The 12,286-nt window shown below is 35.5% G+C and overlaps 1 long non-coding RNA gene across 1 annotated transcript in view; it reads right to left on the reverse strand.

The window, feature by feature from the left end:
- LOC121659160 overlaps positions 1 to 12,286 on the reverse strand; it is a 66,865-nt gene that overhangs the window by 20,509 nt on the left and 34,070 nt on the right. Inside the window, exon 4 of the long non-coding RNA XR_006014185.1 lies at positions 4,639 to 4,739. This is a non-coding gene — a long non-coding RNA (uncharacterized LOC121659160). The remainder of the gene's footprint in view (positions 1 to 4,638; positions 4,740 to 12,286) is intronic.

The raw sequence follows: 12,286 nt of genomic DNA on the forward strand, positions 1-12,286 counted from the left end.
TTCCCTAGTCTTGGTTTATTACTTTCTCTCAAGAGTTCAAATTAAGATGTTCTCTATTAAAAGTAACTTAATAATCTCAAAGTTAAATAAGGGAAGTACAGTTGTGTAACATATATGCTCTCATATTTTGAATGCTTCCTTCAGTGTTCCTCCTTCTGCATTTCCCTCCTGCTGCAATTGAAGTTAAGAGGTACTTCTATCTTTATAGCATTACCTTCTTCTATTCCCATCCTACTAACCTGCATATAAATGCAATGGTCCTAACACTTCCTGACTACTCAGCTAAAATTTGTTCCTTCTAATCCTCACATAATTGAACACCTAGACTTTAACCTCTGCATTACTTTTTCAGAATCTTTTCATTTTTCTATTTAATATTCTCAGTATTGCCCCATGTTTTCCTCTATTGTCTCTGGAATTTGCGTTCTGACCACCTGTAAGTTAGTAAACTATGAACAGCTAGGAAAGTTAATTCAAGTAATTGAAACTTCAAGTTCAGCATCTCTTTATATTTTGTTTCAAATGCTTTTGAAATGATAAGAAAATGGTATAGCCAGAAAATGTGTGGAGATTTTCCTTCTACAGTATCTGAAGCTGTAGTTACTTTGATATGCAAGTTGTGTTTGGAGGCTGCCATCAGACATCCAATTTTAATTCACCCTTTCTAAAACTGCCAGTCACACAGTTAAGATCATGTCTGCTAAATACACTCAATAGTTTTAATACTTGAGTAATTTTACCCACTAATTTTGGAACAAATTTTTATTCAAAAGTAGATGAGGAAACTTGGGCTGCACCCTGCCTCAGCTACTTGGTGCTCAGCTCAGTTAGGCACTAGCACACCTGCAAAAAAGCATCAGTATTGACAGGCAGCAGTCTGTAAACAAAATAAAATCTATACGAAGTGTATTGGTCACTCTCTTCATCTGCCTTCTTTTTATAAATATTAAGATACAAGAATTCATTTTAGCTAGAAAAATGTCAACTCACATACTTCTTCTCTCTTATGTGACTAAATTTTGAAAGCTATCTGCTTCTTTGTGGCATCTAACCCAAAGTTTGGACTTCTATGTTCAAAGATAGGTTATTACATACTGCCAGCAAAGCAGAGGAGAAAAGAAAAATATCTTCCAGCTCACTAATTTAGTCAGGACTCTTTTAGGCTCGTGTTCCTTTGGTTTTGGTTTTGGATTGTTTTTTAGATTATTTAAGTACCCCAATTTCCATTGCTTTCCTCTCAAAAAAATGGTATGAATTTTAAGCAGCAAATTTGTAGCTACAGCTTTATACCACTGTGGCTATCAAATCTTGTTTTAATAAATTAATAATTCAGAACCAAGTTTGGTGAAACACTTGCCTTCATGGTGCTCAGATGTCCTTGCTGTGGACTGAGGCAAACATCCCTTTGGTTTTTTTCCAGGCTCCGTTGACTCTCCTCTGCATTCCTTTCCCCTATATTTCCCAGTTCTGAGAATAATTAGCAACACTCAGTAGTGATAGCATGCTGCAGCAACCTAACAGTGATATCTTGCCAACACCAGCTGTGCTTCAGTATTTATTTATTAAGATCACACTATTTACATAGGACAAACTTGCTGAGACAGCAAAGAGATGAATACAGTTGCAGCAGCTGAATTTCAGCTTGACTTTTGAAAGGAAATAAAACCCATACTCGGGTAACATTTATCTCTAAGAAGAGGAGATACAAGCCTTTAATTCCACTTTCAAGTTATGTTTTGCTGGCTCTTGAGTTTAGTCTACAGGTGGTGGAAGGGAACCTTGTACTGCAGGGTGTAGTGGATGATTCTTCTTTTTGCACTGCATTTAAACAGCTGAGTGCAGAGACATTGGATATGCAGGAAAAGGATGCATCTGTGAGGCAGGCTTCCCCTTTGCATTGCTAAGGCCAAGTCAGAGGCTGGCTTTGTAAATCATGATACACTTGAATTTTCACATCTGCTTGTCAGAATGGTAGAGCAACATGAAAACTGATGTCAGCAAGTCTGCTGCTTTCTAGTTCATCTCAGGTAGAAAAAAAACATTAGGCAGGCTTATGATTTAATGTGTGTGTTCTTTACAGTAGAGTGAATGCCAGGAATTTAAAAGCCTAGACTCTTCCTTTAGATGGTCTTTGTAAAAAAGGCTGCTGAAGTGCTACAGAAGTTCACACTAGAAGACACTGTACATTTAGAAAATTACTGGCTTTCTCCCTCTTATTTTGAAAACTGTGTATATTTTCTGTTCCTCTACCCTCATTTGATTATTAGTACATATGAAGCAGTAGTGATTTCCAGCCTCCTGGAAATAAAAGAACTGCCACTGAAATGTGAGTCAAAAATGACTGTTTAAGTATTCAGAAAATGCTTTGCTAAACCCTTCATGATATACGTAGGCCTAGGTCCCTTAGTGATTTCAAAAGTAATATTTTACAAGGAAAAAGTTGAAACCAGAAAACATTTTCTTGTCTGCTTATTAAAGGAAGGGGAACTGAGGGTGACCCCAGCATAGATTGCAACCTTAGCAGTGGGGCACCATCCCACAAGGTCTGACCATGGCAGGCAGAGCCAGGTGCTGGGAACAGAGTCCATCAACTGTAAGCCATGAGCCAGGGCCAGGGAACCTGGTGAAGAGAAGCAGTAGACACAGCTGGAGACATGACCACATTGTACACTCCAGATCCATCCAGGAGATGGAGACAGAGCTGGAGGCAGAGCTGGAGACTCTTTCAACATAGCTCAGACAGGGGTTAGAGGTCCTCAGCTGAGCTGAAATGGGCCTTCTGGGCCCTTGAGAAACCCAGTGGGGCTGGTCAGGGACATTCAGTCCCATTTGTGCTCTCAGGGCTCAGACGAAGAGCCATCCTGAAATATGTCATTCAGTTGAAAAGCAGTCATGGAAAGAAACATTTAAAAAGTTGAGGATGATGAGCATTTATAGAACAGTGTCCCACACCAGAATTGTGGTCTTCTCATCACCTCACTGAAATAAAATACAAAGTGTATGAAGGCAAAATTTACTTTTAAGAAAATAGTGCATTATGAGATAATAAATGCTTAAATAGAAGCATAATTTGAATCTTTTGCTTTGACCTTTTCTAATTTTTCAGTGTTGAGTCATACAACCTGAAAGATTTATAAAAAAATTAAAGTAAAATTTGTATGACAGGCATGGCAAGAAGTCAAAACTTTGTGGACAGTGTTTTTGTGTCACCTCCAGTTATCAATGGTTCATCTTTGTGCAAGTATTTTGCATGCATATTTAAAGCTTCTCAGGATATATAATTTTTCCAAAGTGGGCAGCTTCTCTGATTTTAATCAGAGTTGAGTGATTAGCATTCTTGAAGATATGTGTGAGAAACATTCTTAAGTATGGTTCACCTGACCTCTCCAGCTATGTTAAGGATGATGTTATTTTTTATGAGCCGTGAATACAGAATCATTGACTGCTAGTAGGTAGCTATAAAATCTGGAGTACATGATCAAAAGTAGTTATCTTTAGTAGCTGTGTTCTGGTCCACATAAAATAAATTGACCTTATAGCCCTTTTTCATTAGAGAGCATCAATACCACAATAAACATTGCTAGGGAATGTTCAGTCTGATATCAGCCTCAATACTGAGGCCAAATGATGGCATGAAATGCTGACCCATCTCCAGCCCCACAGGCAACAAATATTCTGATTCAAGAGTCAGATGAAATGCAAATGCTTTTTGTTGTGAGAGTGTTCACATACCGTGGTTTTTTTGACTAAGTTTTTTTATGAACAGTTACAGAAATGCTAATTTTTAAAGAAAACCTGAAGCCTCTCAAGTCATTTCAATTTACCCCTCACTGCCTGGATACCTATGCAAGACAACACTCCCAACTTTTGTCAATTAAAATCATCTCTTTTTCAAGCTGGTTTACTGAGGTTGTTCCCTATCTTGGGACTCAAAAACTTTTGAGTAATCTATTTCTTAATATGTATATAGATATAATACAGCTAATAATTCTAAAATATAAAATAATATATATTTGGTATTTTTCACATAACAATATTCTGTTGTTGTATGGACATCTAACCCAGTCTCCTAAGCAAGGCTAGATTGTTAAAAGCATCTTACCACGCAGCAATACTGTGAGGCTTACATAAAAGAATTAAGGACATTTATCTAATGCTTTTTCTTACTGGATCTTGATTTTATAAATGTCTTATTGCAGATTTCAGAATTAAAGGACTTGCTCAAACCACCAAGCAGGTCATTTGGCAGTTTGGAAAAAGAGCAGGGCCTCCTTACTCCTGCTCAGGATCGAGCACCATTTGAAACACTCGTAGAGTGCCTACACAGAGCTAGAGGGCACAACACAGGTCTGGGGGAGGATCCCCACCCTCTGAAGCAGCAGGTGGAGGCTCCACAGCCTAATGTAGAGCTTCTAAAGACAGACCCTATTCTTAGGTAGCTGAAAAAAGACTTAGTTCGAGATCAGGACATCCCAGTGTAGCTGTCTCCATGCAAAGGAGGTAATCGTAGCTGTTCATTTAGTTTGGGATTGAGCTGAGCTGTTCAGCTTTCCTCTGACTAGGAGAAGAATTAAAACACGCTTGCATAGACAGACATCTACCTGAGATGCATACATGAGAAGACAGGTAGTCACTTACCTTTTGTGTGAACCCCTTTGACTGGATCTGAATCCCAATTCAGGTATCTGTGGTTCCCCCTTTACATGAACAGGTGCAAACCATCTTGATGCAACCATTGTCTAAAGAATTGGGAAAAAAGGAGATTTAAATGGAAAATAAATAACCAAAAGTTTAAGTTACAGTAGATTATAAAACTTTCAAGTAACTAATATACCTTATTTTGTCTGTTTCCACATGCATACTATTCAGTGTTGAATGAACAATGTGCATCTGTTTGAATTATCATAAAGCAGCTTTTAAACTATTTATAACAAATATATATAGTAAAAAAATTTACTAATATTAATGCTGTCTCTGAATGTATATATTATTCTCTTTTACACGTACTGCTGGTTTTTATGTATATATAAATAATTTCATTTAAATTATATATTTTTTTCTGTCCTATGCATAAAAGCACACTCTTTTACAAAATTATCTTTAGAAAATGTTGTGTGAGGAATAATGCATGAGTGTGTAACTGAGAAAAATTTCTTAACTTTAAATGCAAAAGAACATACATACACCATGTCCACAAATTTATTTCAGAAAAAATAAAAGAATTCTCTGGCTATCATGAGTTACTAAAATATAGAGTGAAGGTCATTATGTAACCCTAACTTCAGTGTATTTTTGTGCCTTCCATGATATGTATACATTACCTCAGTACAGAACAATACATAAGATTTTTTAATTTAATAAAAAAAATGTGAATTTAAACCTAAACATGAAATAGCTCCTACTGTTAGAAAGAATCCAGCAACAAATAGCTGCAATGTCATAAAGGCTGCAGGATGTTAATTAACCCTCAGGCAAAATTTTCTTTTTTGACATTGAGGAGGTCATAAAATCACTCAAATATTTTCTTAATTAAAAGTCATATGCAAAACATCTGTCTTGGTACATGTTTACTTCTGCAATATTGTGCTCATGTTAAATGATGCTCTTGAAGACCTTGTAAAGCTTAATAAGGACAAAACGGGGACAGAGCTGTTATAGAAACAAAACTACTTATCTAGAAATTGCATTAGAAATTGACATAATTTAAAGTTAGAAGACATTTAATGAACATCCTACAGAAAATCTAAAAAAATAATTCCTAGAATGCTTGAGAAATTTTTTTAATGAATAAAATATCTTTTATTGCAGTTTTTCAAACCGCCATTTGTTAATATTTACACTGTGTTTCTAAGCACATTGACATTGGAGACATCAGATGCAGATGTTTTTAAAGAGGAGAAAAGTGGCATAACTAAAGCTACAATGACAGCTACAAACAGTGACATAATTTCTAAAAAATTATGTTTCTGTTCTGCTATCACATAGTGAAACAATATGTCATTTTTACTAGAATAGGACTAAACCTACTGTATTTCCAAGTCCCAAATCAATTTTCATAGTGTTTTAACCCATGGGGCTTCAAATGAATGGCAATTAATAGTAAAATAAATAAATGCTGGCTGTAAGGAGGTTTTCTGTTTCAATGAAAGCTACGCTGACTTGAAAACCAGAAGTGATGGTTTAGGGACTAAATCATATAAGCTGCAGGGTTTTTTCCTTTTTTCTTGCTTTCTTCTTAAGAATGATAACTAGTTATTGTTCTACGAATGCTTGTATATATGCAAAAGCAAAAATAAAAGACAACTTTTGATATTTTTAACAACCTAACAGGAAGTATTATTCTTTAAGCAATCAATAGTGATGATCTCGTGTCAGTGCTGGAAATTGCATTATATGAAGGAAAAACAGAAAAACAAAGAACCCCAATCATGGTGAGAAATAAGAGCAAGGTTCACTCTATGTAATAGATCAATTATTTTCAGTCATATAAAATATAAGCCTCAAGCTTAGTGAACATAGCAGATTTTTCCTTTGACTCAGTAAGCATGGAACTACTTTGAAAGCAAAGTACTTTTGTTGTTCTTTGAGTATGTTAAAATAATGTAGTGTAGTTATGCTCTTCACATACATGAACTGTGATTACAGGATAGGCAAACATAATTTCACTTAGCCATTAAGTAAAATTTCTTATTTCAGAAGAATATACTAATTATATAATGGGGAAAATAAATTGAATATCTTTTAATCTAATTGTACATTTCACTTTTGCAGGTAATTTAAGCCTAGTAAAACAATAAAAGTGTGATATGTATTAACTGACAAATCACTTTGGGTGTTTCTGTAAGTGTATACAAAATTAGAAAAGTTGACAAAATAGGCATCAAAAACTGACTAATAACTGTTATGAGATTGAAATAGAAAATCCAACAAGCACTTAGCAGACATTAGGTGGAATGCTGACTGAAAATTGTTAGGATTTTTCGCTATCTCTGGTATTGTCAGGGCAAATCATTGTTCAGCAAACTGTTGTAATGCTCATATTTAAAAATATGGCTAACAATAAACTGAAATGCCATTACTTCCAGCAGTGTCTCTTAATAAACTCTGAAATAGTAAACATTATAATAGATTTAAAACCTTATTTTTTGTATAAGATAATAACTAATTTTACAGATGCAAAATCAAGCAAATAAAACTAACTTTGCTATCAAAATTCCCACAGTGTGCCATCTACAAACTTTCACACACTTCTACAGTACTATGGGATTAAGAATTATCAGTATTAGGAAACAATCACTCTCCACACTATGTCTCAATATCAAATGCCCTTATTATCTATTTGCTCATGTATACGATGTATTTAAAGATTAAAATCAGCAACAGGGAATTGTCCTATAAAGAGCTATTTTTCATTATTGCTCTAGGTTTGAAAGCAGCCAATTCTTTCAACAGCAAGTAAGAATAAATATGAAAATATTGCTTTTTAACTCTGGGATCTCTATCATTTTACAGGTAAAAATCAATCTTGGTAGGCCAAATCTTTGATCCATTTTATGTATGTCTGACATATATCTATATTTTATGGTTGCTTAACCAGTCAAATATAAAAATCTACTAAAATCAATCAAGTCTGAGGCTGAATAACCAGGCCTGAGTGACCTTAAATAAGGTAGACTAATTTAAGGTCACTAATTGAGTGACCTTAAATAAGGTAGACTAAAAATGCTGCATCAGCATTTAAATATTGCCTTTGCTACTGATGCACTCAAGTGTGGAGTGGGGTGTGGGTTTCAGTCCATTTAGATTTGGTGAGTGCTCCAGCCACACACCATTACTGTTACTGTCAGCTCTTCTGCCTTCAAGTTATTCTTTTCTGACTACCCTTTGAAAAGAGCAGCTTCCATAACATGCAGCAGTTGTGTACCTCTGCTACTGCTATATGTTGAATGTTTTCAGAAGAAATAGAATTTCCCCCCAGCCATTTACCTCCTATCAAACAGCAATCTGCCACCTGTGCATCTGACATCCATGTTTCTTGCATTTTAAAGAATTTTTTTTTTAATCAGAAGTTAAAGTTGAGAAAGACATTTCCATAGAATGTGCATAGAGTAGGTCCAAATATCCCAACTACAAACTAATAATTTTCAACAGACACTCTGAGAGAAAGGGGAGAAGAAAGTGGGAAATCTCAAATGCAAAGAGAGGGGTTACTTTTATTTGTTACTGAATAAAATCTGCAGTTTTACTGATTGATTACAGCTCAAAATAGTTACAGATGTATAAAAGTTTGCCTAGCGTTGAGAAGTGCTTTTCTTATAGAGAAAAAACATGAGCAATTTTAACCCAGTACACATACTTCATAAATTATGCACTGAAAATATTCCAACTTTGACAATACAAATATCTGATATGTGTGCCGGTATTTGTTACCCTATTACATGAGTCACAACACATTCACTTTAGAGTTTGGATAAAGGAACAGAAATATTTTGTGTCTTAAATACTTTAAATTACTATAAAAACGTGTTTGCATCTGTCTAATACACCTCTAATATTCGTTGTAGTTTTTCATTCAATAAATTTTGACACCTTCTATCACCTTAACAATATTATTAGCCTCTTTACTTGAATTTAATGCTCTTTAGAGCATAATAAGTTATTCTTTTAAATATCTGATAATGGGTAAATATGGGCAACATACCAACAGAAACATAAGCTTCAATAGTAAAGTGTCAGGGTCCCTTTCCCCCGCCATGTAGCCCTGTGAGAGGGGCCCTGGGGGGTTTCCCTGCCCCTGCTCAGCCTCGTTCCCCATTGGTTCTTTTGTGTTCCCCTGCGCGGGCAGAAGGACCCTCGGGTCCCGTGATTGAGCAGTTCCTCGGCAGAGCCCCGGCCATGTGGCTGGAGAAATAAACATCTCTGAAACATCTACCAAGAATCGGTCCATAGATATTTCTTTTCCACAGCCTCCTTGTTTGATACATCGTGTTACAGAATCCCCACTATAGCAGTAAAGTTCAGTGAAATCTCTACTAACAGCAAGGTATTAAAGACTTAAATATTTAGTGTTTATTTTTTTACAAGTGTTGTCTGTAACATTTTACTTTTTTGTTATATGAAAACTTAGTTGGTTAAAAGGCAGTGGATATACACAGCAATAAAGAAAAATTGTCTATTAACCATGGCTCTTCATCTTATTCTTCCATCTGTAAGACAGAAAAAAATCTAATTTACAGAAATCTTAAAGCTAGGCAGTTAGGGTGAGATAAAATAAAAGACAAATGCAGAAATCCGTTCTTTTCAACTCATAAGTGTAAAGACATTGTAAGTATTATTTAATAGTTTTTCCACTGGTAATAGATAAAAATATAATACTTCATGGAACACGCAAAGAGAAAGTTAGGATTGAGTTCTATTGAGCTGAAAGGTTAACTTCAGTTAACGTAAAACAAATTTATTATATTTAAAACAGCCTGTTAGAATTAATCAGATCTTTCCTGCCTAGGAGCTACCTCTTAGGCAGGGGTTGATCAGCCCCAAGATACCTCTTCATCGCTAATAGCTGCTTCAGAGTTGTGTGGTGGAAGTTAAAATCTTGTTGTGAATTTCACTGTAAATCCAAGTATTGAACAAAACAGGGACAGCCCATGGCATGGGTCAAACAGTGTGGTGTCTGATCTGTCTGTGGGTGTCCACATGAGAGTGCAAACCTTTGCTTAAGCACAGAAAAATCAAATCTGTTTTATGAAATAAAACCAAAATAGACCATACTGACGCAAGGTTTTATTCGGTAGCTAAACAGAAGGAACTGGAGACTGAGGAAGGATGGGTTTGTGAGGTTTGAGAAAGGCCTGAAAAGCTGCATCCTTTATCTCCTTTAGATTTCCCCCATGGTGACAAATAAATGATGGGAACTGTTTTTTTCCCATGTGTACTCCAGTTGTGCACTTCTTAATTTGCCAAGTCCCAGTTTGGAAAACAGCACAAATAATGTCTACCAATAGATAGTCTACCTAGTGATAGACTGTGTAGATATTTCTTTTAGATTCAGTTATCTACATTCCCTTTGAAATAAATTAAAAATTCTCCCAGGTTTGTCTTAACAAGAGATATATCTCTAAAATGCAATGGAAGAATTGGCTGAACTAAATCAGTTTCCATGAAATAAGAAAAATTCTGTTCTGAGGAGTGTTGCAAAGACATTGGGTGAGTCTTAAAGTATACAAGGCCTGTATTAAATATTGCACCAGTTTTTATGAAACATTCAAAAAACAAACCCCCACATTTTCACCATTTTCTTTGGGAAAACTTGACCTTGGACAAGAGTGAGCACATACTCAAGGCAGCTGCAAGGTCAGGGATCCAGCCAGGCCCACAGCAGCTTGGACCATCCTTACCACCGGGCAACACTGAGAGTTTTTAGAGAAGACATCAAGTCACAGTTTACAGAGAAACTTACTCAAGCAAGTGTATTCCTAGTTTTACTTTGAACAGTACATTTGGGGGAAAACTTTCCTTCTCCAAACTCTACCTGACACTTTCATTTTAAAAAAATTTTTAAAGATTAACTTACCCCCTCTCTCATCTTCAGACTTCACAGAGATAAGATGCACTATGAAGTATTTTGCAAATTCTTTTCGTAATAATCACTTCCACAAACCACAGTATAAATAAATGCAGCTTGAATGGCAGCTTAATTTATGTATGAAGTTAGACTTCAAATTTTGATTTGCTCCTGAGTTCTTCTCTGCCTCAGCTTTTGATCTTCCTATAATCTCGATAGTCTCAGTCAGAGCAGCATGAACTTTAGCTGTTGCTAAAAATAAATTATATAAAAAACTGTTTCAGCTGACAATACTCAAGATTCCCTTGGTTCCTAGAATAAAGTGTATGAGTGCAGTGGGGACCATTTAAAGGTCATTTTTTCAGTATCAGATAATCTTAGAACTAAGAAAATAAACTGAATGTTCTTGGCTGAAACAAGTCAGACCATTTTCAAGACAACAGTATAAGCCATTAAAATTTAGTTCTGGCACATGATCATTCAAAAGAGTAATGACTTTCTCCAAAAATTAGATGATTTAATTGCCTAAGCTACATAATAACATTGTGAGCCTCTGTGCATTCTTCCCTTTAAAGTATTTTATCCTTTGTGTTGAATTCCACAATTTTTTTCAGCTGTAGCACAATGGTTTAGGCAACAGGGCTTCACTAACCTGACTAAGAGCGAAATCTAACCTAATTTTGTTCTCTGATATAATAGGCTTAGAGGCTGATCCTGAAAAGACTAATGCCTGTCTTAACTTTCTGTGCTGCAACCAGCTCCATTGGCATCAATGAAACGCCTCGGAGAGTACAATGAGTGTACACATCCATTAATCTTTGCAGAACTAGAGGCTTGGACTCTGTGTGAATGAAACAGGATAGCACTGTGGGCTATAAAGCAATGGGCTATAAAGCAGAAGACTATGAAATGGCAAGTACAGGTGTAAGATTCCTCTGAATATTTATCTGAATTTTTTGAAGTTGAGTTTTAATTATTTTGAGCTGCAGAAAGTATCAGCAAAAGCTATATTTTTTCTCACGAGGTCACAAAGAAATATGTGATTTTGAATATTTTTGCTCTGAAACCAAATCCACTTTCTTTTAAGAATGTAATGCAATATTGCAACAAATTAAAATATTCTCCAGCACTATTTCCATTTTTTCCAGTTGAAGTATGAACACTTTATACATAAATGAAGTGTATTCTGGTATACAGCAACATTTCTATCGTTAGAAGTTTTATTGGATAGTTTTTAATTGTCTATTATTTCCAACTCAGGCTATATGCAAATCAAGAAAAAATAGTCATCCTGAGAAGTTACTGTACTTCTCTTAGATTGGAAATCCACAGATATATTTGTACCTTAGCTTGACTGTAAATTCTAAAGAACTGCAGATCAAACAAGCCTTAAGGCTTTTTTCCATTGAAATCTTGTCATTTTTAAGGATTTGGAAGTGGTGAATTTGTCACTTATATGGAACACATTTTTCCCTGAGTAGCCACATCACAGAATTTCATTTTGGAAAGTGATAAATATTGTTGGTTCCACTCTGTTCCAGACTGAGACTAACAAATGTCATCTGTCTTCAGATGGTGTTCCAAGACCTATTCTTTGCACACAAATGGGGTAGGGGTAGTGTAGGTGTCCTACACAACCCCTTTTCCTGTACCATTAAAGCAGCTTTTCCAGCTTATGATTTAAGGCTGTTGTATTATCTGAGAGATTGTCTTCCTAATTTT

The sequence above is a fragment of the Corvus kubaryi genome, unplaced genomic scaffold, assembly GCF_017639235.1.
Source record: "Corvus kubaryi isolate FWS band 111438036 unplaced genomic scaffold, C.kubaryi_AGA036_p1.0 split3-73, whole genome shotgun sequence".
NCBI classification, from domain to species: Eukaryota; Metazoa; Chordata; class Aves; order Passeriformes; family Corvidae; genus Corvus; species Corvus kubaryi.